At 49.8% G+C, this 27,201-nt stretch overlaps 1 long non-coding RNA gene and 1 pseudogene across 1 annotated transcript; one reads left to right on the forward strand and one right to left on the reverse strand.

Moving 5' to 3' along the window:
* Positions 1–214: 214 nt before the first annotated feature.
* On the reverse strand, positions 215–26,458 carry LOC122561577 (uncharacterized). The gene is made up of 3 exons (XR_015761188.1): positions 25,889–26,458; positions 20,042–20,107; positions 215–728 (listed from the first exon to the last, which is right to left on the reverse strand). It is a non-coding gene; the product is annotated as an uncharacterized LOC122561577 (long non-coding RNA).
* On the forward strand, positions 1,308–1,858 carry LOC148145901 (uncharacterized; annotated as a pseudogene).
* Positions 26,459–27,201: the final 743 nt, after the last annotated feature.

Raw genomic sequence — 27,201 nt, forward strand, 5'->3', positions numbered from 1 at the left:
TACAGAACAACCTCGGTTATCTGAACATCAATTATTCAAATTTCGGATTATCCAAATAAGATCTCAAGGTCCTGTAATAACGCTATCCGAACAATCAGATATCCGAACAAAATACTCTCAGCCCCATCTCGTTCAAATAATCAAGGTTGTTTTGTGCATGTAATGTGAATTTTCCAAGGATGATATAAATACTTGACTTCATTAAGGTAGAAACTAAAACAGAGATCACCAGACTTCCAACAAATTAGGAAAATAACATAGTTTTTAAAATGTATGACATGTTTAATTATTTGTGGAGAAATTTGACATGTACAAATATAAAATTAACATTGCAGAAGAAGAAAGGGTGCTTCATGGTAATTTATGAAGTTAAGACATTATTAATATGCTGCTTACACCTTGTTCAACGTGTTGAGACTTTTTCCAAGGTTTCTACAGAGAGTGTTAGATTTGAATTTCTTGTCAGTTTGTGATTGTAAGCAAGATGACAATCCGTGGGAACCTCAACAGTGCATCTTCTGGAGGAGTGGAGAACCTTTGATGACAGCTTCTGGATTTTCACCACGTTGTGTGCATGCCCCAAACCCCAAAACTACTGCGACTTTCACTGGAATCACAGCAGAAAATGTTTACACCTTCACTATCAATGCAAAATGCCGGACATCGCCAGTTGTTTATTTTTCTTGCCTCAGGTTTGTCCTTCATAGGTTGACTGCTACATTTCCTGCCTTAAAAATGGACATAGGAAGAGGAGTCAACCTTTGTCATGTTCTACCATTATACAAATCCTTTCAATTCTCTTTACTCAATATACCTCAATACTTTGGTTAATGAGACTCTTTATGAGAATCTAGGTTACTGCCACTGAAACAGAAGTTGCCACTCTTCGAGGCCATCTCACCTCCACCGATTACTGGGTGGTGTTCCAGAAATTTGGTTCATGTTCTGGGGACCCTGGTTCAAATCCCACCACAGCCAATGGTGGAATTTGGATTCGATAAAAAATGTCTGGAATTAAAAAATCTACTGATGACCAGAAAACTATTGTTGATTGTCTGAAAAACCCATCTGGTTCATTAATGTCTCTCAGGGAAGGAAATCTGCCATCTTCACCTGGTCTGGCCCACCTGTGAATCCAGACCCACAGTAATATGGTGGATTCTCGACAGCTCTCTGGAATGGCTGAGCAGGCCACTGCGTTGCACCAATCGCAACAAAGTCTCTTCAAGGGCAACTAGGGACGGGCAAAGTGGTCAGTGCAAGATATCAGCCTCGGGGTTTGGTTTATGTCCAGCGTGCTTCAGACAATGGCATCAAGATTCAGGAAATGCAGCACTGGCTCGTCACAGCGCAAAAAGACTGGGCCAAGACCCGATCTAACAGAGGAACAAAAGCAAGTAAACCATGAGGCTTTTGATTTGTTTGATACTGATGTTTGATACTGAACTATTGATGTAAAGCAAGTCAAGGTTGCCATGCCTGCCTTGGGATTTGAACCTAAAAGAAAAAGTAATAAGAAAGATGATTTCAGACAGTGACAAAGAAGGGTCCAGTAGCATCAATTTCAATGGCTTCTTAGCTACGATGACTCAGAAAATGACTGAGAAAGATTCCAAAGAAGAGATTTTGAAAACTTTTCGGTTGCTTAACGATGGCGGCACTGGCAAAATATCATTCAAGAACCTTAAAGAAAGTTGTGAAAGAATTGGGTGAAAACCTAACTGATTAGGAATTGCAGGAAATGATTGATTAAGCTGACCATGATAGTGATGGTGAGATGAATGAACAAACAGTTTTGAAGACCATGAAAAGAAAACAAGCCTCTCTTAACTTTATATTTTTCTACAGTCCTAGATAAGCACTGCTTTTACTTAAGTAATAAAGAATGAAGAAAAGCAAATCTAGGGATGAGAAAAAAATGCTGACCAGCCAGCAAACGCCCACATCCACAAATGGGTAAAAACAAATCTATTTTTCCCAGTATTAAACTAATAACCAATCTACAATCAAATTACAATGGCAGAAGAGAGTTACAAACCCATACCATCTTTAGCATGTAGAAATCATTTTTAAAAATGTAAATCTGATTTTATTCATTTATTGCCATGAGTATTTTGGTACAAATATTGCATAGTGTCGCCACTCTCCAGTGCCATGTTCAAACGCAGAAACATAAACCAAAATATAGACCAGAAGGAAAAGGCACTAAAATAAAGGAAGCGTCCAACTTTACAGTCCTTCTTGTTAAGTGCTCCATCATGTGTGAGAGGCCTGGTGACCAGGCACAAGTCCCCTTCCCCACAGCACTGCTGCTGGAATGAAAGTCACCATTCTTCAGCACTATCTCAACGCCATCGATGCTGCCGGGTCCACTCGAGACTGCGCTGCCAGGGCCCACTCGAGTCCCGGCTGCCAGGGCCCACTCGAGCCCCAGCTGCCAGGGCCCACTCAAGACCACACTGCCAAGGCCCACTGAGTCCAGGCTGCTGGGCCCACTCAAGACTACGCTGCCAGACCCACTCGAGTCCAGGCTGCTGGGCCCATTCGAGTCCCCACTGCTGGGCCCAATCGGGATCCTGCTGCTGGGCCCACTTGAGTCCCCGCTGCTGGCCCACTCGAGTTCCCACTGCTGGGCCCACTCGAGTCCCCGTTGCTAGGCCCACTCGAGTCCCCGCTGCTGGGCCCACTCGAGTCCCCGCTGCTGGGCCCACTCGGGATCCCACTGCTGGGCCCACTCCAGACCGTGCTGCTGGGCCCACATGAGACCGCACTGTTGGGCCTACTCAAGTCCAGGCTGATGGGCCCACTCGAGACTGCACTGCTGGGCCCACTCGAGACCACGCTGCCAGGGCCACTCAAGTCCCGGCTGCCGGGCCCACTCAAGATCGTGTTGCCAGGGCCCACTCGAGTCCAGGCTGCTGGACCCACTTGAGTCCCTACTGCTGGTCCAATCGGGTTCCCTCTGCTAGGCCCACTCGGGATCTCGCTGCTGGACCCACTCAAGACCACGCTGCCGGGCCCACTTGAGATTATGTAGCCAGGGCCCACTCGAGTCCCTGCTGCTGGGCCCACTCAGGATCCCACTGCTGGGCCCACTCCAGACCGCGCTGCTGGGCCCACTCGAGACCGCACTGCTGGGCCCATTTGTGTCCAGGCTGATGGGCCCACTTGAGACCGCACTGCTGGGCCCATTCGAGACCGCACTGCTGGGCCCACTCGAGACCACACTGCCAAGGCCCACTCAAGTCTCGACTGCCGGGCCCACTCGAGATCATGTTGCCAGGGCCCACTCGAGTCCAGGCTGCTGGACCCACTCGAGTCCCTACTGCTGGGTCCAATCGGGTTCCCTCTGCTGGGCTCACTCAGGATCCCGCTGCTGGGCACACTCGAGACCGTGCTGCTGGGCCTACTCGGGACCATGCTGCCGGGCCCACTTGAGATCGTGTTGCCAGGGCCCACTCGAGTCCCCACTGCCAGGCCCACTCAGGATCCCACTGCTGGGTCCACTCGAGACCGTGCTGCTGGGCCTACTTGGGACCATGCTGCTGGGCCCACTCGAGACCGTGCTGCTGGGCCCACTCAAGTCCCTGCTGCTGGGCCCACTCAAGTCCCCGCTGCCAGGCCCACTCGAGTCCCTGCTGCTGGGCACACTTGGGAACCTGCTGCTGGGCCTATCCGCCATCTCCATAACCAAGCTCTTCACCAAGAGATAAATAAATAGAATAGGACAGAAATTCTAAAAAATGAGTAAAGAGAGGGGAAAATATAAGAAAATAAATGAAAAGAAAAATAGACAGAGCAGATCCACCCAGGCTCAGCAGCCCTACTCCATCAGCATGTTGAACCAGGGAAACCTGTCTTTTGCATTAGCATTGAGCAATTTTGGGATTTCCAGAGATTGAGAAAGACATTAGATAAATGTAAGCCTTTCATTTTTTGTATGAGATGGCTTTGTTATGATCGCATGACGTCAAGTCAATTTTAACAAAACTGACACATGCAAATACTAAGTGACAGCTATTGTGACCGTATGTCTCCTGATGTCTGAATCAAGGTCAGCTTTAATGCTGATACTTTCCACACTCACTAATGAATATGTACAAGGAAGGAGAAATTAAATATGGCCTTTTTGTGCCCCAATGTCATCCTGGAGTCAGTGGAGCTCCTGAGTCAACAGGTGGCAGGTACAGTCTCCACACCTGGAACCTAACCACTTCACGTCAGATGATAGCCAGTGCAGTGTTGTCGTACTGTCTTTCAGATGAGCTGTTACATGTTTGTCCTTTTAATTGGATGTAATAGATCCCACAACACAGGATAGAGAAGAGCAGAAAGATTCCTCTTGCCTGATAGCTATCCCTCAAGCATAATCTGATTAGGTTGAGTTATCTGTTTATTGGACTTTCCTGAGTAGCTGTGCTTTCTCTCTGCAGTACAATTGTAATGTACTGAATGAAGGGTATCATCTAAATGCAAGTTCTTTCACAGGAATTAACCTATCACTAATAAGAGAATCCCACAATACAGAAAGATGCCACTTAATACAGTCCATGCGTTGGCAAGGACAAACAGAATTTTTCATGTTCTTAATGGGAATACAAATTAGGTATTCAGGCATACATTCCATAATTTTCCTTGGGAATCTTGAAAAGACTGCCTCTGTGCATACGATAAAGTTAATTGACTTGCAGCTCCATGTCTCAGTAGCACTACTGCCTCACAGCGCCGAGGACCCACATTCGATTCCACCTTCGGGCGACTGTCTGTGTGGAGTTTGCACTTTCTCCCCGTGTCTGCGTAGGTTACCTCCGGGTGCTCCGGTCTCCGCCCACAATCCAAAGATGTGTAGGTTAGGTGTATTGGCCGTGGGAAATGCAGGGTTATAGGGGCAGGGTGGGTGGGTCTGATGGGATGCTCTTCGGAGGGTCAGAGTGGATTCGATGGGCTGAATGGCCAGCTTCCACACTGTAGGGAATCTATGATTTCTGAAGTTCGACTAAACCAAAGCTATTACAGCTGCTTTAACAAGTTAACAAATGTCTCATGAGTACCAATCCTTTGAATTTCACGAAATGTCAAAGAGAATGTGCAAAATGTGCAAGCAGCTGCCAGGAAATAAAATGGGATCGAAATAGTGTACAAAAATGTCATTGTTTAGATGAGGGAAACAGTGAGGAACAATATAGAGTTTGTTGTTCATAAAGGAATACCAGTCGCTTCAGGTCAATGTTTAGACAACTAGAAGGAAGAAGGAAAATTGTTGGGCAACATATAAATATTTGTAGTTTTCTTTACATGAACATAGATAAGAACTGAGTGAAGTGAAGGGAACTCACTTGTGGGAATGCTAGAGGTGTTTCACTAGTATTTTAGCATCAATGGGAGAAACATAGCAATAGGCTACTTGGCCTTTTGAACTCGCTCTACTATTCAATATTAATATTGCTGTTCCTCTATCTTAATGCAATATTCCTACTTTATCCCTTTAATGCCTTTAATATCTAAAAAAAATCTTTCCTGGATATATTAAGGGCCTTGACCCCCACAAACTTCTGATGGTAGATAATTCCATAGATTCACTGCCCTTTGATTAAGGACATTTCTCCTGAACTCAGTCCTAAATGGTATCCTGAGGCCATATCCCCTCATTCTAGACTTCCCATCATGTCAGTCCTTTTAGAATTTTATATATTCATAGAATCTCTACAGTGTGAAAGCAGGTCACTTATATATTCTAAACAGTGTGGAAGCAGGTCATTCGGCCCATACCAACCCTTTAAAGAGCATACCACCCAGATCTACCTCCTTAACTCTTTCCCTCTAATCCTTCATTTCCCATGGCTAATTCACTTAGCCTGCACGTTTTTCTCAATATGAGGTGCAGCATTTGGAAAGGCACACCTTAGCAGGACTTATACACTTAATGGTAAGGTCCTAGGGAGTGTTGCTGAACCAAGAGACCTTGGAGTGCAGGTTCATAGCTCCTTGAAAGTGGAGTTGCAGGTAGACAGGATAGTGAAGAAGGCGTTTGGTATGCGTTCTTTTATTGGTCAGAGCATTGAGTACAGGAGTTGGGCGGTCATGTTGCAGCTGTACGGGACATTGGTTCGGCTACTTTTGGGATATTGTGCACAATTCAGGTCTCTTTCCTATCAGAAGGATGTTGTGAAACGTGAAAGGGTTCAGAAAAGATTTACAATGATGTTGCCAGTGTTGGAGGATTTGAGCTTTAGGGAGAGGTTGAATAGGTTGGAGCTGTTTTCCTTGGACCGTTGGAAGCTGAGGGGTGACCTTATAGAGGTTTATAAAATCATGAGGGGCATGGATAGGGTAAATAGGCAAGGTCTTTTCCCTGGGGTAGGGAGAGTCCAGAACTAGAGAGCATAGGTTTAGGGTGAGAGGGGAAAGTTTTAAAAGGAAATAAAGGGGCAGTTTTTCATGCAGAGGGTGGTGCGTGGATGGAATGAGCTGCCAGAGGAAGTGGTGGAGGCTGGTACAATTACAACATTAAAAAGGCATTTGGATGGGTATACAAATAGGAAGGGTCTAGAGGGATATGGGCCAGGTGCTGGCAAATGGCACTAGATTAGGTTGGGATATCTGGTCGGCATAGATGAGGTGGACCGAAGGGTCATAAAAATGAACAGCATGGAAACAGACCCTATCTCTGGACGCTATGGGCAACGTAGCATGGCCCATCCACCTGATCTGCACATCTTTAAAGTGCGGGAGGAAAACCAGAGCATCCAGAGGAAACCCACACATATGCAGGGAGAATGTGCAAACTCCACACAGGCAGTCGCCGGAAGGTGGAATCGAACCTGGGTCCCTGGCACTGTGTGGCAGCAGTGCTAACCACTAAGCCACCGTGCCACCCACAATCAGATCCCATCTCATACTTCCAAAACTCTAGTCAATACAGGTCCAGTCTCTTCTCATTTGGTAGTCCTGTCTCCCAATTATCAGCCAAGTAAAACTTTGCCATACTCCCTCGATGTCAGATACTCTGGGAGACCAAATGTGTTACCCCAGATATAGTTTCACCAAGGCCCTGTATAACAATAGTAAAGAAGATAACATTTTGGTTAAATTAGATTCCCTACAGTGCGGAAACAGGCCCTTCGGCCCAACCAGTCCACACCGACCCTTCGAAGAGCAACCCACCCAGACCCATTTCCCTCTGATTAATGCACCTAACACTATGGGCAATTTAGCATGGCCAATTCACCTAACCTATACACTTTTTGGATGGTGGGAGGAAACCGGAGCGCCCAGAGGAAACCCACGCAGACACGGGGAGAACGTGCAAACTCCACACACTCAGTCGCCCAAGGCTGGAATCGAACCCGGGTCCCTAGTGCTGTAAGGCAGCAGTGCTAACCACTGAGCCACAGTGCCGCCCTTGGGACTATATGCATCCATGACTAAATACCGAAAGCTATTTCCAGAGGGTAGGTATTTAAAAAGTGAAGTAGTATTGAAAAAAGACATTGCTACTTTATCAAAATTACTAAAGCCATTAAAAGCCGGGATGGTATGTCTGATTCCACCAGGTTCTCAGGCTGGATTCCGCAATTCCACACCCGAGATTCGAATGCATCCACAACCATGAACCAAACATAATCATTATGTTATGCAACAGGCACTATCTTGTCAGGCAGGAGACTTAACTGGTCACATAAGCTGGTGCCCTGATCTTAGATTAGACTAGACTAGATTAGATTAGATTAGATTACTTACAGTGAGGAAACAATCTAATCTAATCTAATCTAATCTAATCTAATCTAATCTTAACTGGTCACATAAGCTGGTGCCCTGATCTTCTGCACCAAATTGGGACTGTTGGAGAAGGGGTCTCATGAAGTCCAAATCTCATTTTATTGCACTAAAGATACCACATGAATATAAGTAGTGCAACTTGCACAGACATGAAAAAGCGTGTGAGAGAGTGAGTGAGATCTGTTCTGCGATTCGGCCTTGTAAGAAGGGTCCAGTGTGCAGGATGAGAGATTGAAATACTTTCTTCTGTCTCTCAAAGCTTTGCGGCCAAATTAATACACATTGGAGGCTTGACAATTAAATATCTGGATCTCTCAACACATTTAGGAATGTTGGACCTACATCTGTGTATACTACAGCACTGCTGCCTCACAGCACCAGGGACCTGGGTTCGATTCTGGCCTTGGGTGACTGTCTGTGTGGAGTTTGCACCTTCTCCAGTGTCTGTGTGTGTTGCCTCCCCGTGCTCTGGTTTCCTCCCACAATCCAAAGATACGCAGGTTAGATGGATTGACCGTGTTAAATTGCTCATAGTGTCCAGGGATATGCAGGCTAGATGGGTTAGCCATGGGAAATGTGGGGTTACAGGGATAGGGTAGCAGGTGGTGGGTCTGAGTGTGATGCTTTTCGGAGGGCCTGAATCCCTCCATATTGTAGGGATTCTATGTTGCTTTAAAGATGCATATGTAATCTTTGTTCAGGGGTGGATTGTGATTCACAAGTTGTGTGGTCGATTGCATTAAAAAAAAGGCAATATTCTGCAAACCCTTGCCTGACCAGAACAACAATATTCATGCTGGGGTGCAATTATCTGAAGCTGCTGTTCAGACGTAAAGTTTGATCCCAGCACAAATATTACTTCTCTGTTCTCTTCACTGTATCCCTGGGTGTGTTAAAGGATGTGGAAACATAACCTTGGGCCTTCAGAAACTACGTGCAGACAAAGCTTTGGGCTCCATGAACAATGTGTGCGTTTGTCACCAGCCTGAGGAAAGATTGGTCGACTGCTGTTACCTTGATTGAGCTAGAGCTGTAATCCATGAGGGTCTTTGACAATCATTGGCAGAAGTCATCGTATCCTCAACATGGTTTCTCGTTTTGGCAAAAGTGCAGATCAGTCACATTCTGTCTTCGCAAATCATTACCAAGTCAGGAACCTCTCATGGAGCATGCACAAATATCAACACTATTACCAGTAGGGGAAGCGATGCCTAATGATATTGTAGCTATTCTAGTAAAGCCAAAGACCCAGAAAACAGTCTGAGAACTTTGGCTTAACCCTGCCATGATAAATGGTCAACCTTGAATTCAATTGAAAAATAAAATCTGGAATTAAAAGTCTAATGATGACTGTGAAGTCATTATTGAGTGTGAGAAAATCCATCTGGTACACTAATATTCTTTCGGGAAGTAAATGCTGTCCTTATCTGGTCTGACTTACACATAACTTCAGACCCACAGCGATGCAGTTAACTCTTAACTGGCGATCAGGGACAGACAATAAATATTGGCACAGCCAAACACCCATAACACATGAATAAATTTTGCAAAAAACTAAGGGGAGTGTTCAGTGTAAGAGCAATTCAAGTCAGGAGGGGTCAGGTTGCGAGTTCAAACTTTGTGGCCCATGACCAGCTCAGATACCCCACCCCAACCACTCTCATAGGTTTTCAATCCCCTGCCCCACTTTCAAAATGGGGTCACCACAATTGCCAAGCCTTGAAATTGGGGTCACAGTGGAAAAACGTTGGGGAAACCCTTATCTCCAGTCAAACTGCACGAACCTCACAAGCATACTCTGAACCTTTCACCTTGTCATTACAGTTAGAGCATTTTTCAGCACAATACTCAAAGATTAATTTGGGTTCGATTTCTTGGTGAACATCCAGAGATATAGAATAGGGGTATTCAGCTTTAACAAGCTATGAATGACAGAAATCAACGAGAATGCAGCCACATTGAAAGCTTCAACAAACAGCTACTAGACACAGACATCCAGCTGACTCCTAATTGGAGAAAAAAAGCCAATAGCAGCACAGCGGCGTGCAATTCATTTACAAATGAAAGTAAGTGCAATGCCAATCTGTCACACACCATTGTCACCACAAGTTGCTAAATGAATTTATGACATTGCAAGTCAGTTATTAATGTTATACTCCAGAAAGTCTATTGTTGAAGTAAAGAACTGGAACCAATCTCAACACATTTTTAGAAGTTTGGATATTGTTGAAAAGAGCAATAGAGTTTTTTGTTTGTCTTGCTTGTCATCAGGACAAACACAAGAATGCCAAATTTCAATCACAACAATTTAACTGTGGGAGGAAACTGGTAAGTTGACACTGCTTGCTGTGGAGAAAATAAAACAGAACTATCGCTCCCTGAGCTCCAAGGTAATTTTATAAGCTGTCATTTACAGAGTTACACATGACAATCATCATCTCCTAACTTAAGAACCACAGACCCAGTCTCTGTCTAGATAGAGTCATAGACTCATACAGGTGTAGACCACAGAAACAGACCCTTCGGTCCAACTGACCCATGCCGACCCGATAGTCTAAATCTAGTAAAATGGCACCCGCAGCAGGATGCTCCAGCGGAGCAGCTCTGAAATTCTCATTCACATTTTTCCTTATTTTCCCCCCTCTCTCTCATCCCTTCTCTTGGACTTGGACATCTGGTCTCAGTCTCTGAAATGGGAGCAGTTGACGGCAGCAATGCCAGCAGCCGGATTGTGGATGCCATCAACCAGTGGCTGGAGCAGAGAAACCGGGCCACGGAGACCGGAGCGGGGAAACCGGGAGCGGAGACTGGAGCGGGGAAACCGGGGAGCGGAGACCGGAACGGGGAAACCGGGGCACAGAGACCGGAGTGGGGAAACTGGGGAGCGGAGACTGGAGCGGGGAAACCGGGGAGCGGAGACCGGAACGGGGAAACCGGGGCACAGAGACCGGAGTGGGGAAACTGGGGAGCGGAGACCGGAGCGGGGAAACCGGGGAGCGGAGACCGGAGTGGGGAAACCGGGGAGCGCAGACCATAGCGGGGAAACCGGGGACCGGAGACCGGAGCGGGGACAGCGGGGCACAGAGACTGGAGCGGGGAAACCGGGGAGCGGAGACCGGAGCGGGGAAACCTGGGCACAGAGACCGGAGCAGGGAAACCGGGGAGCGGAGACTGGAGCAGGGAAACCGGGGAGCGGAGACCGGAGCGCGAAACCGGGGGGTGGAGACTGGAGCGCGAAACCGGGGAGCGGAGACCGGAGCGGGGAAACTGGGGAGTGGAGACCGGAGCGGGGAAACCGGGGTACAGAGACCGGAGCAGGGAAACTGGGGAGCGGAGACCAAAGCGGGGAGACCGGCGAGCGGAGACCGGAGCGGGGAAACCGGGGAGCGGACACCGGAGCAGGAAAACCGGGGACCGGAGACTGGAGCGAGGAAACCGGGGAGCGGATACCGGAGCGGGGAAACCGGGGAGCGGAGACCGGAGCGAGGAAACCGGGGAGCGGAGACCGGAGTGGCAAAACCAGGGAGCGGAGACTGGAGCGCGAAACCGGGGAACGGAGACCGGAGCGGGGAAACCGGGGACCGGAGACCGGAGCAGGAAAACCGGGGACCGGAGACTGGAGCGGGGAAACCGGGGACCGGAGACCAGAGCGGGGACACCGGTGCACAGAGACCGGAGCGGGGAAACCGGGGAGCGGAGACCGGAGCGGGGAAACCGGGGAGCGGAGACCGGAGCAGGAAAACCGGGGCACAGAGACCGGAGCGGGGAAACCGGGGAGCGGAGACCGGAGCGGGGAAACCGGGGAGCGGAGACTGGAGCGGGGAAACCGGGGCACAGAGACCGGAGCAGGGAAACCGGGGAGCGGAGACCGGAGCGGGGAAACCGGGGAGCGGAGACCGGAGCGGGGACACCGGGGCACAGAGACCGGAGCGGGGAAACCGGGGAGCGGAGACCGGAGCGGGGAAACCGGGGACCGGAGACCGGAGCAGGAAAACCGGGGCACAGAGACCGGAGCGGGGAAACCGGGGAGCGGAGACCGGAGCGGGGACACCGGGGCACAGAGACCGGAGCGGGGAAACCGGGGAGTGGAGACCGGAGCGGGGGAAACCGGGGCACAGAGACCGGAGCGGGGAAACCGGGGAGCGGAGACCGGAGCGGGGAAACCGGGGAGCGGAGACTGGAGCGGGGAAACCGGGGAGCGGAGACCAGAGTGGGGAAACCGGGGAGCGGAGACCGGAGCGGGGAAACCGGGGCACAGAGACCGGAGCGGGGAAACCGGGGAGCGGAGACCGGAGCGGGGAAACCGGGGAGCGGAGACCGGAGCGGGGAAACCGGGGAGCGGAGACCGGAGCGGGGAAACCGGGGCACAGAGACCGGAGCGGGGAAACCGGGGAGCGGAGACCGGAGTGGGGAAACTGGGGAGTGGAGACCGGAGCAGGGAAACCGGGGAGCGGAGACCGGAGCGGGGAAACCGGGGAGCGGACACCGGAGCGGGGACACCGGGGTACAGAGACCGGAGCAGGGAAACTGGGGAGCGGAGACCAAAGCGGGGAAACCGGCGAGCGGAGACCGGAGCGGGGAAACCGGGGACCAGACACTGGAGCGAGGAAACCGGGGAGCGGAGACCGGAGCGGGGAAACCGGGGAGCGGAGACCGGAGCGAGGAAACCGGGGAGCGGAGACCGGAGCGGGAAAACCAGGGAGTGGAGACTGGAGCGCGAAACCGGGGAACGGAGACCGGAGCGGGGAAACCGGGGACCGGAGACCGGAGCAGGAAAACCGGGGACCGGAGACTGGAGCGGGGAAACCGGGGACAAGAGACCGGAGCGGGGACACCGGTGCACAGAGACCGGAGCGGGGAAACCGGGGAGCGGAGATTGGAGCGCGAAACCGGGGAGCGGAGACCGGAGCGGGGACACCGGTGCAAAGAGACCGGAGCGGGGAAACCGGGGAGCGGAGACCGGAGCGGGGAAACCGGGGCACAGAGACCGGAGCGGGGAAACCGGGGAGCGGAGACCGGAGCGGGGAAACCGGGGAGCGGAGACTGGAGCGGGGAAACCGGGGAGCGGAGACTGGAGCGGGGAAACCGGGGACCGGAGACCGGAGCAGGAAAACCGGGGCACAGAGACCGGAGCGGGGAAAACGGGGAGCGGAGACTGGAGCGGGGAAACCGGGGAGCGGAGACCGGAGCGGGGACACTGGGGCACAGAGACCGGAGTGGGGAAACCGGGGAGCGGAGACCGGAGCGGGGGAAACCGGGGCACAGAGACCGGAGCGGGGAAACCGGGGAGCGGAGACCGGAGCGGGGAAACCGGGGAGCGGAGACTGGAGCGGGGAAACCGGGGAGCGGAGACCAGAGTGGGGAAACCGGGGAGCGGAGACCGGAGCGGGGAAACCGGGGAGCGGAGACCAGAGCGGGGAAACCGGGGCACAGAGACCGGAGCGGGGAAACCGGGGCACAGAGACCGGAGCGGGGAAACCGGGGAGCGGAGACCGGAGCGGGGAAACCGGGGCACAGAGACCGGAGCGGGGAAACCGGGGAGCGGAGACCGGAGCGGGGAAACCGGGGAGCGGAGACCGGAGCGGGGAAACCGGGGAGCGGAGACCGGAGCGGGGAAACCGGGGCACAGAGACCGGAGCGGGGAAACCGGGGAGCGGAGACCGGAGCGGGGAAACCGGGGCACAGAGACCGGAGCGGGGAAACCGGGGAGTGGAGACCGGAGCGGGGAAACCGGGGAGCGGAGACCGGAGCGGGGAAACCGGGGCACAGAGACCGGAGCGGGGAAACCGGGGAGCGGAGACCGGAGCGGGGAAACCGGGGAGCGGAGACCGGAGCGGGGAAACCGGGGCACAGAGACCGGAGCGGGGAAACCGGGGAGCGGAGACCGGAGCGGGGAAACCGGGGAGTGGAGACCGGAGCGGGGAAACCGGGGAGCGGACACCGGAGCGGGGAAACCGGGGAGCGGACACCGGAGCGGGGATACTGGGGCACAGAGACCGGAGCGGGGAAACCGGGGCACAGAGACAGGAGCGGGGAAACCGGGGAGTGGAGACCGGAGCGGGGAAACCGGGGAGCGGACACTGGAGCGGGGAAACCGGGGAGCAGAGACTGGATCGGGGAAACCGGGGAGCGGAGACCGGAGCGGGGAAACCGGGGAACAGAGACTGGATCGGGGACACCGGGGAGCGGAGACCGGAGCGGGGAAACCGGGGAGCAGAGACTGGAGCGGGGATACCGGGGAGCAGAGACCGGAGCGGGGAAACCGGGGCACAGAGACCGGAGCGGGGAAACCGGGGAGCGGAGACCGGAGCGGGGAAACCGGGGCACAGAGACCGGAGCGGGGACACCGGGGCACAGAGACCGGAGCGGGGAAACCGGGGAGCGGAGACCGGAGCGGGGAAACCGGGGCACAGAGACCGGAGCGGGGAAACCGGGGAGCGGAGACTGGAGCAGGGAAACCGGGGAGCGGAGACCGGAGCGGGGAAACCGGGGAGCGGAGACCGGAGCGGGGAAACCGGGGAGCGGAGACCGGAGCGGGGAAACCGGGGAGCAGAGACCGGAGGGGGGAAACCGGGGAGCGAAGACCGGAGCGGGGAAACCGGGGCACAGAGACCGGAGCGGGGAAACCGGCGCACAGAGACCGGAGCGGGGAAACCGGGGAGCGGAGACCGGAGCGGGGAAACCGGGGAGCGGAGACCGGAGCGGGGAAACCGGGGTACAGAGACCGGAGGGGGGAAACCGGGGAGCGGAGACCGGAGCGGGGAAACCGGGGAGCGAAGACCGGAGCGGGGAAACCGGGGCACAGAGACAGGAGCGGGGAGGGGATGTCAGGAATGCCAATGCCCAGCGGCTGACATCAGAGAGCTCCAGACGCTGTCAACAGCAGGATTCCTGTCCAGGTGACAGGGCATGTCTCACCCAGAGAATTACACTCTGCCCAAACATAACGCAACTGGAGGGAGAGCTACAGAGCAGGCTCAGCCTCACCCCTGACATTTCTGCTGTGAATTTGGGCTGTAGGGCGAACAGGTGCCAGGTTAAACAATACATTTACGCTACATTCCCACGCCCCTTGCCTTTTTAAATCTTTGAATGAGTCATTAAACCTCGGGTTACCATTGACCCGAAACTGAACTGGCTGCAACCGCGGGTCAGAGGCTAGGAATACCACGGTGGGCAACTGACCTCCTGACTCCCCAAAGCCTGTCCACCATCTACAAGGCACAAGTCAGGAGTGTGAGGGAATACACCCACCTACCTGGATGAGTGCAACTCCAACAACACTCAAACAGTTTGATATAAACCTGGACAATGCAGCCCACTAGATTGGCCCCACATCCACAAGCAACACTCAGTTGCAGCTGTTTCTAATACACGACATTACTGTGCCAGTGGCTGGCAGCCAAGGCTAATATTCACATTGGCTGTGCATGTGATGACTTGCTTTGAGTCATAATATGCATTGTGTTTCTTAAAACTTTAACTTATCTAAAAACGGCTTACTTACCCCTGATGGGGTTGAATTATTGCGTGTATTAAGAGATTAGTAAAAACCTGACAACTACTTACTTGATGAAGGAGCAGCGCTCTGAAAACTAGGACTTCCAAACAAACCTGTTGGACTGTAACATGGTGTTGCAAGATTTGTAACTAGACTATTTACAACTTTGGCCTCACACTTGACCAAGCTGAAAATCTGAGCGCCATTGCTAAAGCCTCCAATTTCTCTCGCTGCAACTTCACCTGATTCTGTCTGTCCTTACTATTATTAACAATTCCGCTGTCAAAATCTTGATCCATACTTTTGTTACCCTTGGATGTGAGCATTTCAATGCTATTCAGATTAACCTCCTTATTCCACCAGACATAAGCTGGTGAATTACTCCACACTGGATGACAGGGCCCCTAACCATGACTGATCCATTGGGCACAGCTCTGCTCTCACCCATTTCCTTTCCTCCTGCAGCCACAACTGGATTCTCCTTGTCCTCCTGTACCACACTGCTAGCCTCCTGCCCATCCAAAGAAACAGCCTCCAGCATTTCTGTCACTTCCTGTTCGATGCCACGAGCGAGCAGATCTTCTGTCAGCATTCCATGCAGACCGATTCCCTCCCTGACTGGTGGTCCATTCCTCAATCACCCCCAACACCCACTCACCTTACCAAGGCACTTTCCTATTCAATCACAAGAGACGTAATAGCTACCATCTTACTTCCCCTCCCCACACTGTCCAAGGTCCCTAACTCTCTTTCCAAGTCATAGAGATGTACAGCACGGAAACACACCCTTCGGTCCAACCCGTCCATGCCAACCAGATATCCCAACCTAACCTAGTCCCATTTGCCAGCACCCGGCCCATATCCCTCCAAACTCTTCTTATTCATATACCCGTCCAGATGCCTTTTAAAGTTGCAATTGTACCAGCCTCCACCACTCCCTCTGAAGCAATGATTTACATGTACTTCTTTCAATCTAGTCCATTGTATTTACAGCTTCCAAAGTGGTGACCTTTATAGTGGAGACACCAAACACAGACTGGGAGGTTGCTTCCTGGATCAAGCATGACCTGAGCTGTGAGGTGATTGTCCTTTTAATTCAGCACCTTGCTCCCATGCTAACATTCACTTCTCAGCCTGCTACATTGTTCCAGTAAAGCCCAAGATGAAATTGTGGAACAACATAGCAGCTGGTACCACTGCCTCACAGCGCCAGGGACCTGGGTTCGATTCCAGCCTCGGGTGACTGTCTGTGTGGAGTTTGCACATTCCCCCTATGTCTGTGTGGGTTTCCTCCAGGTGCTCCGGTTTCCTCCCACAATCCAAAGATGTGCAGGTCAGGTGGATTGGCCATGCTAATTTGCCCCGTAGTGTCCAGGGAAGTGTGGGTTAGGTAAATTAGCCATGGGAAGTGGAGAATTACAAGGATGATGTGGGTGTGGGTGGGATATTCTTTGGAGGGTCAGTGTGGATTTGATGGGCTAAATGGCCTGCTTCCACACCGTAGGGATTCTAATACCTCATCTTCCTATTAGGTACGTTACTGCCTTAAGGACACACAACCAGAAATGGCTGCTGCTTCTACTTGCTTGCGTATTACCTCTTCTAATTCAAATTTGAAGTGCATAGGAGACATGTAATCACATGACACCTGAGAGTCTTCCACAAACAATCGCAATTGAGGAGCCATTCCCAATAGCCCCGTCCAGCAGAGGATTTTTGGAAGATCAGTGAACAGGGAGGTTTCCTGTGTTAAGCCAACAGCTCCAATGAATGAGATAATTGTTCCTGAGAAACGCAGGAGATGGCAAGGGTACCTCAAAATGGAGGCATGCTGTGTGACATTGTAAAATGTTAAGAATGCCTCATGGTGTTAGCTGTCAAGGCTGTAAACAGGAAGCCCCCGCACAGGTTGCCTTCTGCCTGCAGCTATGTCTCTCAAGTCCCAGGCAGCTTGCGTTGGGAAGAAAAACTGATGGTCTTCAGGCCTCCTGAGTCCATTCTGGGCCCTCAGCAGGCTGACATCGCCCATATTTGGGAAAATCCTGGTGGCTGCACGAAATCCGCCCCAAAAAAATGATCGAGCCCAAGACGTGGGACTAGTGGATGGAGATTGTACAGCTCCTTTCTCATCATCGCCTTCGACAATGAAACAGCTTTGGAGCCACGTAACATTGGGTTGTCAAGTGATACAAAATATTCATCGTCACGTGAGTAATAGGCAATGACCGATTCCAATTAAACAAAAGGTCAGCAACTCTCCCACTATCACAGAGCTTCCTCATGATCAGAATTCTGCAGGTAGAGGGGAAGGGCGGGGCGTCTCTGCAATGCTCACACCAACGAGGTTGCTCTGAGCTAAGAAAATGTCCGGTAGACTATCCAATGCACCATTTTCCAACTTTGGCCCTGGTCCCACCTTCTACCCTGCCTCCACAGGACAGAGTAAATTCAGTCACTCACCTGAACATTGAGGATCATTGCTGGTACAATTCAAGTTGATGATATGTCTGTGGATGTTACTCTGAGTAACTCCAATATCAATACTGTCAAACGACTGCAAACAGGAGAGGGGAAGGAGTGTTGTGCTGATTGTTTGGAGTGGAATTTCTCTCTATAATTCTCCCCAGGTTCCTGAGCCCCTGAGACCTGCCTTGCTTCATCAATCCTTGCTTCCTGTTTCCCTGCCTCAAGAATCCCTGTATGTTATCTTGGTCTTTCATTCCTGATTAGGTCTCTTGCACTAAGATTCAATGAGGCTCAGTCATTAAGTCCGTTCAGGATAGAGATTGATAGATTCATAGATACGAAGCTCAGCAAGGGATATGTGGATATTACAGAAAGATATTAAACTAGATTATCAGATACAATCCATTGAATGGGGATGCAGGCCCAAGGAGTCAAAAGACGTACTCCTGCTCCTATTTGATTTGATTTATAATTGTCACATCCATTCCTGAAGAAGGGCTTATGCCCGAAACGTCGATTCTCCTGCTCCTTGGATGCTGCCTGACCTGCTGCGCTTTTCCAGCAACACATCTTTCAGCTCTGATCTCCAGCATCTGCAGTCCTCACTTTCACCACATATACCTAGTGAAAAGTTTTGTTTTGCGCGCAGTACAGATGGATCATAACATACAAAGATCATAGGGTGATTGAACAGAGTGAGGAATACTAAAGTTCCGGCTACAAAGACCGTGCACAAAAGGCAAGATCAACATTAGATTTGCAATTTGAGATGTCCATTTATCAGTCTAATAACAGCGGAGAAGGAGCTATTCTTTACCCTGTTGGTGTGTGTGTTTGAGCCTTTGTATCTCTTGCCCAATGCAAGAGGATGAAAGGGATTATAACCGGCATGGGAAGGGTCTTTGAGGACGTTGGCTTCATTTGCAAGGATCCAGAAGGGTAGGTGGAGTCAATGGATGGAAGGTTGGTTTGCGTGATGGACTGAGCGGTGTTCACAACTTTCATATGGTCCTGGGCAGAGCAGTTACTGTGATGTATCCAGATAGAATGCTTTCCACAGTGTATTTGTAAATGTTGGTGAGAGTCCTTATGAACATGCCGAATTTTCTTAGCCTCGCAGGGAAGAAGAGGCGCTGTTGTGCTTTCTTCACCGTCACATCTACGTGGGTGGTCCAGGGTAGATTGATGCTGATTGTAGCTTCTAGGAACTTGAAATTTTTCCAATATTTCTATCATGCTACCCTTTGCCCTTCCCTCAGCTCTGCTCAGTTGTAATGTCTTCCATTACAACAGAGGGTCTATGCTTGAACCACTAACCCCTGAATTTCACTAAAGACTGGCTTACTGAGTATTTTCATGTTTATTTCTTGTCAACATATGACAAGTTCCTTCTCAAAAACACCCAAGGCTAGATTTAGTAAGTCTCCCCAATCCTGGAACTAACGACACATCATTGTGCAATGAATAGTTGGCAATACTTGAGTCATATCACATATTAAACTTAATTGCTGTGTCATTGTGATGTAGTCAATTCAATGCTGCCAAAAATAGAATGAACAGAATCCCAAAGCTGGGGAATCAGGCCATTCGGCCCATCAAGTCCACACTGACCCTCCGAAGAGCAACCCCCCGACCTACTCCATCCCCATAACCCTAGATTTATCAAGGCTAATCCATCAAGCCCCCACATCCCTGGATACTACGGGCAATTTCCCATGACCAATCCATCTAACCTGCACATCCTTGGACTGTGGGAGGAAACTTGAGCATCTGGAGGAAACCCACACAGACACAACCACCAACCTTACCACCTTGTAGTTGAGTACTTCACCCCCTCTCCCAAGGTCATGCAAGTCCTGGGCCTCCTGCACTGCCAAATCCAAGCCACCCAACTCCTGGAGGAAGAATGCCTCACCTTCCCCCTTGGGACCCTCCAACCACACGGCATCAACGTCGACTTCACTGGTTTCCAAATCTCCCCTTCCTCCACCTCATACCAGATCCAACCTTCCAAAATGGCACCACCCTCTTGAACTGTCCTACCTGTCCATCTTCCTTCCCACCTATCTGCTCCACCCTTCCCACCAACCTATTATCACGACCCCCACCTGCATCCGCCTGTTGCCTTCCCAGCTACAATCCCCCATCCCCACCCTCCTATTTATCTCAGCCCCATTCCCAACCCCCACATTCCTGATGAAGGGTTTATGCCCGAGACGCCGACTCTCCTGCTCTTCGGATGCTGCCTGACTTGCTGGTGCTTTTCCAGCGCCACTCCTTTCGACTCTGACTCACCAGCATCTGCAGTCCTCACGTTCCCTCACCCTCGATACCCTGGCCATTATATATCTCTCAATCAACCTGAAAGAGAAATAACAGATCCGATTTAGACTGGAAACGATGAGCAATTGCGGAACGGAAACACAGTGCTGCATTTTCACGTTTCTACAGTCACCATGACTCAGAAGTATTTCATCAACTGTAAAGTACTTCAGGCTATTCTATCATTATGAATGGGGCAAGAGAACATTCCGATCTTTCTGTCACAAGTAAAGATGATGGATGAAATGTAAGAGGATTACTCAAAGCACAACATTAATTTCACAACGACTTCAGATAGTTAGAGAAGCTGAAAATAAAAAGAACAAAGCCCAACATCATGAACTGAAAATGTTTTGTAAGGCTATGACCAAAATTTATATGAATGTCAGATGACTTTGTGAGGTATGCAGATGATTTTCAAAATTGAAGACAATTTAAAAGTGTTCCTTTCAAATATGGCTCTCTCCACCTTTGCTGTGCTCTCTTTACGAACATTTTTTGTCATTACTTCCTTATTTCTTTCATTCCTTTTTTTTGTCATTACTTCCTTATTTCTTTCATTCGTTTTTTTTGTCATTACTTCCTTATTTCTTTCATTCCTTCCTTAGGGTTCCCACAGCAGTGGGAATTTCCGGTCTTATGTTATGATTCCAGCTGAAGGTAAAACCCATTGTTTGGCAAGTGGACTCTGCTTGGTCCAGGCGTTGCCATGAAGAAGGCACCAATTAGAAACTTCTGATAGTTAATTTCCAATCTTTCTTTAAATTTTGAACCTGGGTAGGTTGCCTTTGATCAGTTGTGGCTTTACCCTGAGAAATTCCTGTTATCAAATTTTCAATTTATCTCAAACTCACCTCATTACCTCTGTATCACACACCTATGGAGCTCTTGCTCTCCCCCTCTTGCCAGAGGCAGATGTTCTCCTCACTGAGATTCCTAGGGATCTCTACTTTCAGCGCCATCCCGTGAACCCTGCCCTACCATGTGTTGTCAATCTGGAATTGTCCTTCAACGTGTACCTGCACAGTGGGAAGCAACCACAAACCTCTTGGAGGCACATAGATAGAATCATAGAATCCCTACAGTGTGGAAGCAGGCCATTCAGCCCATCAAGTCCACACTATCATTTTCAAACAGTACCCACCCCACTACTCTATCTCTCTAACCCTGCACTTCCCATAGCCAATCTACCTAGTGTGCACATTCCTGGACACAACGGGTAATTTCCCATGGCCAATCCACCTAACCTGCACCTAACAAGAGCACCCGGAGGAAGGGACCAGGAGAATATGAGTGGAACGATGGCTCAGTGGTTAGCACTGCTGCCTTACAGCTCCACGGACCCAGGTTCGATTCCAGCCTCAGGCAGTGTGGAGTTTGAACATTCTCCCTGTATCTGCGTGGGTTTCCTCCAGATGCTCTGGTTTACTCCTACAATCCAAAGTTGTGCAGGTCAGGTTAATTGGCCATGCTAAATTGTCCAGGAAGTATGTGGGTTAGGTGCATTAGTTAGGGGCAAATATCGGATAGGGGAATGGGTCTGGGTGGGTTATTCTTCGGAGGGTCGGTGTGGATTTGCTGGGCCGAAGGTCCTGTTACTGTCGGGATTCTAATTCTACTCCATTATGCAAACTCCACACAGACAGTCACCAAGGGTGAAGTTGAACCCAGGTCCCTGGTACTGCGAGGCAGCAGGGCTAACCATGGAGCCATTAAGCTGCCACTTAGCGAGGATGACATTTGATGACCTACTTGTGGGAATAGTTACATGTGTAAAAAATGGTAAAGTCACCACAGTCACAAAAGGCTGCTCTCCCAGTAGAGGAAGGGAAATAACTGTGTGTGTGTGTGTGTGTGTGGGGGGGGGGGTTAGCTGTGTGTCATCATGCCTCAGGCAAGGGGTAAGATGGGACTTTCGTGATAACCTGAGGCACTACAGGAATTGAATTTGCACTATTGGTTGCACTCTGCATAACAAACCAGCTATCTGACCCCCCTATTCTGATACAGTAGCTATCTCTGTATCTATTTCTGTTTTAGTACTAAGGCACACAGCCAATGAATCCAAGGTCACATCCCACCCTACTACCCAGTCTAAGTCAGTGTGTCCCTGTGTAGTCCAGAAGCTTCTCTTTGTTCACTGTGGGACCATATTCCCAGAAAAGCCTTCAAATTGTTCAAAACATTCACAGTAAAAGTGAACCAAAGACAAACAGAAGCTGCATTTTGTTCTTAGAATGGACAGAATCCAATCTCCAGCACGGAGTATCCAATTTCCCTAATATAGTAGTGTTCCCTGATAATCCTCTTTGACATCCTCCCCCCTCATGCCCCCACAACCTCAGGACTGACCTTGGCACACCCTACCTCAGCTGGCTTGGGTGGACATCCCTGAATAGTCACTGACCAGACTCTGTGAAACTCCCCAGTTGATATCACGCAACTCTCCTTTCTGTTTGCACTAGAGCTCCAGGACTGACTGTGGCCAATCTCCCAGCAAGTAGTCAAAAGGACACCCTGGCAGTGTCCACCTCAATAATATTCAGGCCAAAGGAATCTCACACCAACAGATCATATTTAGGCTCTGCAGACCTATGGGCCAAATGCAGACAAATGGGATTCATTCAGTTTCAGAAACCTGGTCAGCATGAGCGTATTGGGTGGAAGAGTCGACTTCCATGCTGTATGACTCTACAATAGTGCTTCCCGCTGACTGAGGCTTTGTTTTGATTCCACCAGGAACAGTCAGCTCTTGGCCTCATTACAGCCTTGGTTCAAACAAAATGGCTGAACTCCAGAGGTGAGATGACACTGACTGCCTTTGACATCAAGGCTGCACATCCCTGTTTGGTGGGGCACTCTAACAAAACTGAAGTCAATGGGAATCATGAGGAAACTCTCTGCTCATTGGAGTCAGACATAATGCAAAGGAAGATGGTTGCGTTGGTTTAAAGTAAGTCATTTCAGCTCCAAAACAGCATTGAAGGAGTCCGCTCGGTTAGTGTCCATCTTGAGGTGCTTTGGCATTGACCTTACCTCCAGGTCAGAAGTAGGGATGATTGCCCAATCTTCAGCACCATTCACAACTCCTCAGATACTGAAACAGTCTATGCCTAAATACTGCAAGATCTGGGCAATATGCAGCTCACTACCACCTTCACCAGGACATTAGATAAGGGCAATGAAAGCTGGACCTCAGTGATGCCCTTATCGCACAAACAATTTTTATAAAAAATTGAGATAGATATTCTAACAACAACACTTCCCACAGGGCAAATTGACATCACAGGTTGGAATTTGATTCCAGAATAACAGGTTGACTACGAACACTACAAATCTTCATCTTCCAAAACAGAACGATCAGAACGAGTGAGGACCAAATGCTAAGGAAACAGCAATGTTCCAGAATGTGATGGAGGATGGGGAATATCTGGTGCATCAGGACAAAGAACACTGAGGGGGAATGAATTCATTCAATCTACTAAAGATCCTGGACAAGGAAAATCCAGGAGCAGCAAGTGCTACTCTCTCGGTTTTCTCTCTGCCGCTAACACCTATTTCATTTTGTGTTTGCCTGTACCTCTCTGTATGTGGAGGCATTAGAATTCTGAGTTCTTTGTCCACAATCATAATTTTTTTTTTACCTATGTCACAAACCTACTCACTTGTAAGAAATAGTAATTTTTGTGAAGTATCGAAGCCTCATTCATGCTTTCGGTCATAGATATTAATGAATCAGATTGATTTTTCCAACAATCAGCGATGGTTTCACGGTCATCATGCTGCAATAAATGTTGATCGAGCCAGCATCCATCCCATCCCATGAATGAATTAAAAAAAAAACGTAATTGTCCACAATAAACAGCAGCATTCTATTAGCTCTTCAAATTACTTGTTGCGTCTGCAGACTTAACTTCTGTAATTTTGGACAAAGACAGGGAGACTAATACCTCACAGTAGAGAACACAGAAGTAAACTGAGATTTCAGTTCAGAACTTATTTTTTATTTCAAAGATATACTTTATTCATAAAATACTTTGATGATCTGTACAACTGGACATGCCATACATATGTAAACATTCCATTTGTTTGCATACCGAAAGCAGAGTAATCATTCCTATTTACAGGTCTGTACGATTACATTCTCAGCTGAGGCGTCAGCAGGGCCCAAATGACTGCGTGGGCCCCCTGTTCTTCATTAGGCAGGCAGACTTTACACAGTAGTCTTTCCCCACCGCGCCTTGGCAGCAGCTGCCCCAAACTTCAGCACGTCCCTCAACACGTAGTCCTGGACCTTGGAATGTGCCAGTCTGCAACACTCAGTCGGGGTCAACTCCCTCAGCTGGAAGATCAACAGGTTTCGGACCACCCAGAGAGCGTCTTTCCCCGATTTGATGATCCTCCAGGCACAGTTGATGTTCGTCTCGGTGTGCATCCCGGGGAACAGGCCGTAGAGCACGGAGTCCCGCATCATGGCGCTGCTCGGGACGAACCTCGACAGACACCACTGCATTCCTCTCCAGACTTCTTCTGCGTAGGCACATTCCAGAAGGAGGTGTGTGACAGTATCGTCCCCCCCGCAGCCGCTTCGAGGGCAGCGTGCGGTGCGGCTGAGAGTCCGGGCGTGCATAAAGGATCTCACAGGCAGAGCCCTTCTCACCACCAGCCAAGCCATGTCTTGGTGCTTGTTGGAAAGTTCTGGCGATGAGGCATTCTGCCAAATGGCTTTGACAGTCTGCTCAGGGAACCGCTCGATAGGATCCACCCTCTCCTTTTCCCGAAGGGTCTCAAGGACACTGCGTGCTGACCACTTCCTGATGGACTTGTGGTCAAAGGTGTTTTTCTTCATAAACTTCTCCACGAAGGACAGGTGATACGGAATGGTCCAACTACTCGGAGCGTTCCGCGGCAGCGAGGCCAGGCCCATCCTTCGCAACACCAGGGACAGGTAGAACCTCAGTACGTAGTGACACTTGGTGTTTGCGTACCGTGGATCCACGCACAGCTTGATGCAGCCACACACAAAGGTGGTCATCAGGGTGAGGGTGGCATTGGGTGTATTATTTCCCCCGCTGCCCAGATCTTTGTACAGCGAGTCCCTTCGGACCCGGTCCATCTTTGACCTCCATATGAACTGGAAGATCGCCCAGGTGACTGCAGCGGCACAGGTTCTGGGAATAGGCCAGATCTGTGTCATGTATAACAGCAATGACAGTGCCTCACACCTGATGACCAGGTTTTTTCCCCGCGATGGAGAGCGACCGTAGCTTCCATCTGCCCAGTTTCTGCCTCACTTTGCTGTTACGCTCCTCCCAAGACCTGGCGCATGCCCCAGCTCCCCCGAACCAAATACCCAGCACCTTCAGGTGGTCGGTCCTGACGGTGAAGGGGATCGAGGATTGGTCGGCCCAGTTCCCGAAGAGCATGGCCTCGCTCTTGCCTCGGTTTACCTTGGCCCTTGAGGCTCGTTCAAACTGGTCACATATGCACATGAGTCTGCGCGTGGACAGCGGATCCGAGCAGAAAACGGCGACGTCATCCATGTACAGGGAGGCCTTAACCTGCAGGCCCCTGCTGCCAGGAATAGTCACCCCTCTCAGGCTCGCATCCTTCCTGATGGACTCGGCAAATGGCTCTATGCAGCACACAAACAAGTCAGGACAGAGAGGGCGGCCCTGCCTGAGTCCAGATCTGACTGGGAAGCTATCTGATTCCCACCCATTGATTGAGACTGCACTGACAATGTTGGTGTAGAGCGGTCTGATGCAATTGCAGATTCCCTCCCCAAAGCCCAATTTGGAGAGAACATCTCTCATATACCTGTGTGATATCCTGTCAAAGGCTTTCTCCTGGTCCAGGCTGATCAGGCAGGTGTCCAACCCTCTGTCCTGCACGTAGGCGATCGTATCCCTGAGGAGTGCGAGACTCTCAGGTTTCAGTTCAGAACATTTTGGATTTGACCTACAGTGAATCTAGCATTGGCAGTAAACAGAAGCCAGAGCTGAAATGATATTTGTTAGAAGAATGACATTCGGGTAATCATTGCAAAAACAGGAAATCATATTGAGTCAAATTTGTGTTGAAAATATATTTGTGTTGAAGCTGGTAGCTATTTCCAACAGCAAATAAGCAAATGCAGTCAAATGAGGCTTTTCATACGCTAAAGTTCTGGACTGCTAACTCTGGGTTGGCTGAACATATGCAAAGTTGCCAATTGGCTGCACTAATAATCAGAATAGAGATAAGCCAGCCTAGAGCACAAACTCACTGAACTCTGCTCATGTCATCATTTGGCATCAAGATCCAGGTCGATGTCCAGGGAATTCCTAGAGGCATGGCACTCACCCACAGATTCAATCAATAAGCACATCGATCTGGACCCAATATACCGGCCACTGCAGGGGACAGCTGGAACTGACAACCAGAAGCGACAGATTCAAACCACTACAAATGCCGGAGGAAAGATCACAGAAGCACTTCACAGGAGGCTCCCAAGCACTGAGGATGTCACCTAGACAGGGGACGAGATGTCTGCAACACAAATTCCCAGCTCGGCGAACAGAACCACAACAATAAGCACCCGAGCTACAAATCTTCTCCCAAACTTTGAACTCCAAATAAACCTGTTGGACTATAACCTGGTGTCGCGTGATTCTTTTTTAAACTTTGTCCACGCCAGTAGAACATATCATGTGGAGAGAGAAACAGAGTTAAAGCTTTGAGTCCAATAAGACAGTTTTTTGGAATGCCTTGTTTTCTTCTTCCTTCTTTACTTAAATAGAGAAGGTACATTTGTTCATTTCTAACCTGTTGGAGCTAGTCCGGAATGTAGAAAAGTTATGTGCAACTATTCTAGAACCCTAAGCTGTGGGCCATCAGGTCCTGGGGATTTGTAGGATTATAGTCTCTTAAACTTCTCCAAGCTATTCTGCTGATTTTAATTACTTTAATTTCCTCATTTATTTTAATACTTAGATTACTACAATTTACATCCTCCACTGTGAAGCCAAGCACAAAATACTTGTTCAATGACTCTTGCAATTGCTCATGACCTATAATAACATAATACACTTATCCTCTATAATATTGATTACAATTACTCTCCTTTTATATATAACTCTTACAACATCATC

This window comes from Chiloscyllium plagiosum, unplaced genomic scaffold (assembly GCF_037043375.1).
Source record: "Chiloscyllium plagiosum isolate Xiang-an unplaced genomic scaffold, Cpla_swu_hap1 HiC_scaffold_23, whole genome shotgun sequence".
In the NCBI taxonomy this organism is placed as follows: Eukaryota; Metazoa; Chordata; class Chondrichthyes; order Orectolobiformes; family Hemiscylliidae; genus Chiloscyllium; species Chiloscyllium plagiosum.